The sequence below is a fragment of the Myotis nattereri genome (assembly GCF_964212035.1).
Source record: "Myotis nattereri genome assembly, chromosome: X".
NCBI classification, from domain to species: Eukaryota; Metazoa; Chordata; class Mammalia; order Chiroptera; family Vespertilionidae; genus Myotis; species Myotis nattereri.
The window spans coordinates 124,114,978-124,119,747 of record NC_138078.1 but is presented as its reverse complement, the minus strand read 5'-3'; positions in this window follow the sequence as shown (position 1 = coordinate 124,119,747).

Genomic DNA, 4,770 nt, shown 5'->3' with positions numbered 1-4,770 from the left:
ATTTTAAAACAAACTATTTGTGCTATTTCAAACTTTTTTCTTCTGAGTATAAAATGTGGAAAATTTTCCATATCAGTACATGTAGATCCATCTAATTTCCTAAAAAATAATGCACCATTATTTATTTTCTCACTTCCTTTATGAATAGACTTTTGGGTTGTTCCCATTTTTTTCTATTATGAACAATGCTTCAGTAAACATCCTGTACATAAATCTTTGCACATTTAAAGTGACATTTCCATAGGATAAGTTTCTAGCACTGGAAACATTATATCATAGGGTCTGAAAAGTCATCTTTTAATATATATTGAAAGATATGTTTGATATCTATCTTTGAAAATGTTATACTAATTTTCACTTTCAGTAAGAGTGTGCTGGCTTGTTCATATCTGCTTCAATAGCATCAAACTTTTAAACCTTTCCTACTATGATTGTTCCATAATCAGTACATGTTTAACTTCTATATTTATGATGAATAAGGAAGCTAGTATTAACTGGCATCTATGATTCTTCCATATAACTTGAAAATATATTCAGATGTTATTAGGACCATTTTTTCAGGACCTGGAATATTAGATGCCCACTCTGGGAACACACACCAAAACATTTGTCTGCTATACATCACTTAGTAGAGTTTGTATGTAAGAAATATAGATATAAATGAATAATAGGTGTGACTTAGGTTACATACTAGCCTGATCTAAGGAATTGGCCTAATCACCCATCAAACACACAAGAGAAGTGAAGAAAATCTTTATTAGGTAACAAAGACCTAGAGGGTATAGCAGATCTGTCTTGGGTCTATTACTTGGCTGTCTTATTTCACGCATACCATATATAAATTATATTTTCCAAATGGTGACAAAATAATCACTAATACTGTGGTCCAAGTAATGTAATCACTTTGCCAGATGACTTGGCATTCTTGGCTCAAACCCAAGAATAGATGATGGCATAATTTCCCTTTAGGAAAAGCAGCAACTGTAACAAAACCATCTGAACACAATAACCAATAGACCAGCTTAGCACATGATAATCAGAAATAATATCTGCTTAAGTGAAATCTAGCACTCACATTGCTGGTGCTAGTCTAACTGGCTCTCTTCTCCTTCTGAGCACATTGAAGGATTCCATTACTCCATAACCCTTTGCTCTTGTGAGGGGCCATGTGACTCATTCTAGCCAATGAATTGTGAGATGAAGTGACATGTTTCATGACTGGGCATTTCATTGCCTGTGTGAGACATTCCACTTTCTCTTCCTCCTCTCAGCGTGATTGGGGAAATATATGTGGAGATGTAGGTGCCACAAAATCAGAGTAGCAAGTATCACTGAGTCACCACATGGAGGAAAGATGCCCCAGATTGTCACCTGGATTTGCAATGGACTTTATTAGTGCAAGAAATTAAATTTTGTTGTAGTCCGCCACTGAGATTTTTACATTGTTTATTACCACAGAATAAATAATACAGGATCCCTTGGCCAAAATGAACCTGTTAAATAGCCTATAAGGTGAAGAGGCAGAATGGTCAATTAAGGATCAATTCCTGGGTGCTTCCTATGTGCTAAGAGAGTGCTAGGTGCAGGTACAGTGCAAAGATGTCTGAAACATATTATAACTCTGTCTCTGTGGTCTTCTTTGATTCCTGTTCTTTTTCCTGGGAATATCACTTTCCCCCTCTCCAGTTCCTTGTTTCCCTAGCTCCTACTAATCCTTCATGTGTAAGGATTATGACACTACTTCTTAAATCCTTCACTGCTCTCCCAAGTCTGAGTTAGGTGCTTCTCCTTTGGGCACTCACAACTTCCTGGGCCTCCCACACCACTTATCATGCTGTAACAATATGATTGCCCTTTTAGCAATCTGTCACCTCCACCAGCTGGCTAAAGACTGTCTTGTTCATCTTTGGGATCTAGCACGTCATCAAGATCCTGGCACAGAGTAGACTTACAATATGTTTTTGGATGAAACAAATACAGTATCTCACTGTAATACGACAATGTGTGAATGAATAAGCTTGGTAGGTTCTTACAGCACCAGTGGGATAGGCCTGAGCAGAGTAGAAGAGGAATGTTAGGAGCTGTGGGAAAAAAGAATGGGTGGGGGCTGGGATGAGGCCTGATGGGGGAGGGTCTTGATAGGCTAATTGATAAGTTTTGATTTTTTGCTATTGGAAATCTGGGGTGCCATTAAAAAATTAGCACTGGAGAGTGAGCGTCATGTGTGATGTTTAAAGACCAGTACTCTGTGGTTATCTCACCCAGCTAGTGATTATTCAAGCAGGAGAAAATGAGAGCCTGGGCTAGGTTTGAGGTGGTGGGACTGGAGAAGAATAGATGATGATAGAACATTTTCAGTCATCAGTAATAGGAGCCTAGGAAAATCACCTCACAATGCCTTCTCTGATCATTGCCATCTATTTTTCAAATCCAGTTAAAATACACATCAAGATAGTCTTAAAGGGAAAAGAAATCAGAGCAGTGTGACTGAGGGTGGCTGCCAGGGAAGCCACTCTCTCACGTTACAGCCTCACTTTACAAGCCCCAGGTAATTTTTTTATGTCCGGTATTTATTCTCTCTCCCAGCACTCCCTTTACATGAGTTCCAGCAAAATGGGCCTCCCAAAGTCACCTGTCCAAGTAGCGATGACTCTTCTGACTTGACACAAGTCGCGTGCGCGCGCGTGTGTGTGTGTGTGTGTGTGTGTGTGTGTGTGTGTGTGTTAGCTGTCCCACAGCAATCACATCTAGAAATGCAAGTTTGTTATAAGTAAGGTCCTTCATTTGATAGCTATCCTGAACTAAATTTTTGCTTCATACACACACTCACACATGCACATGCACACACATGCACATACATATGTGCACACTTAAAAAGGAAAAGTGAGTGAATTGAATGAGTTAGCCCAAATTAGAGACGTTCGCCACACAATATGGAAGTGGGGGATTCTGATTTCTTTGCAGATATTAATGACAGGAAAGCTTAGAGCAATCACATTCAAAATAAGCTAAGAAGAGGTATCCAGAATAAACATATAAAATCAATAAGAATATAAAATAGTACAGTCAATTGGCATGTAGAAATAATTTTTTTATTCAATATTGTGTGAAACTCATTAGGGTGCAATATTTAAGAGAACAGACCACAGTCAGTCATACCTGATCCACTTGCTAGCTATATGGACTTTAACCTTTCTGCACCACAGGTTCTTCAGATGTTGAATGGGGTAATAATAATAATAATAATAATAATAATAATTCCATAGATTTTTTATAGAGATTGAGATAATAGATACAAACAGGCTGAGGTATGCTAGTGCTCAATACATTATTATTATTGTTCTTTAAATGCAAATGTAAGATTGTATGTCTCTTATTAGTCATAATATTTTCTCTTTTTTTAATATTTTTTATTTTTATTTTTATTTTTTTAAATATATTTTTTACTGATTAAGATATTACATATGTGTCCTTATCCCCACGTTACCCCCTACCCCCCCCCCCCCGCTCATGCCCTCAACTCCCCCCACCCCCATTGTCCGTGTCCGTTGGTTAGGCCTATATGCTTGCATATAAGTTCTTTGGTTGATCTTACCCCCCTTACTCCCACCCTCCCCTACCTTCCCTCCAAGGCCCGACAGTCCAATCAATGCCTCTCCGTCTCTGGATCAGTCCTTGTTCATCAGTTTATGTTGTTCATTATGTTCCACAAATGGGTGAGATCATGTGGTATTTATCCGCTCTCCAGTTCCATCCATGCTGTGGCAAATGGTAAGAGTTCCTTTTTCTTCTTCCTCTTCTTAAAGAATACCTTTCAGCATTTCATATAATGCTGGTTTGGTGGTGATGAACTCCTTTAGCTTTTTCTTATCTGTGAAACTCTTTATCTGACCTTCTATTCTGAATGATAGCTTTGCTGGATAAAGTAATCTTGGTTGTAGGTTCTTGCTATTCATCACTTTGAATATTTCTTGCCACTCTCTTCTGGCCTGCATGGTTTCTGTTGAGAAATCAGCTGACAGTCATATGGGTACTCCCTTATAGGTAACTGACTTTCTTTCTCTTGCTGCTTTTAAGATTCTCTCTTTGTTTTTTGCTCTTGGCATTTTAATTATGATGTATCTTGGTGTGGTCCTCTTTGGGTTCCTTTTGTTTGGGGTTCTCTGCGCTTCCTGGACTTATAAGTCTATTTCTTTCACCAGGTAGGGGAAGTTTTCTGTCATTATTTCTTCAAATAGGTTTTCAATATCTTGCCCTCTCTCTTCTGGTATCCCTATAATTCTGATGTTGGTACACTTGAAGTTGTCCCAGAGGCTCCTTACACTATCTTCATATTTTTGGAATCTTTTTTCTTTTTTGGTTGGGTATTTTTTGTTTCTTTGTATTTCAAATCTTTGACTTGATTCTTGGGATCCTCTTGTCTGCTGTTGGATCTCTGTATATTATTCTTTATTTCAGTCAGTGTATGCTTAATTTCTAGTTGGTCCTTTTTCATATCCTCGAAGGGTCTCACTAGATTTCTTGAGGGTCTCACTAAATTTATCGGCGGTTTCCATAAAATTCTTGAAAAACCTTATATACGTAGTTTTGAACTCTATATCCAGTCGTTTGCTTTCCTCCATTTCTGTCATTTGTGACCTGTTTCTTTGTCTCCGCATTTTGGCTGCTTCCCTGAGTTGGTAGAGTGGTTTTGTGTGCTAGGTGTCCTGTAGGGCCCAGTGGCTCAGCCTCCCCAATTACCTGAGGTGGACACTCTCGGTGCATCCCTTT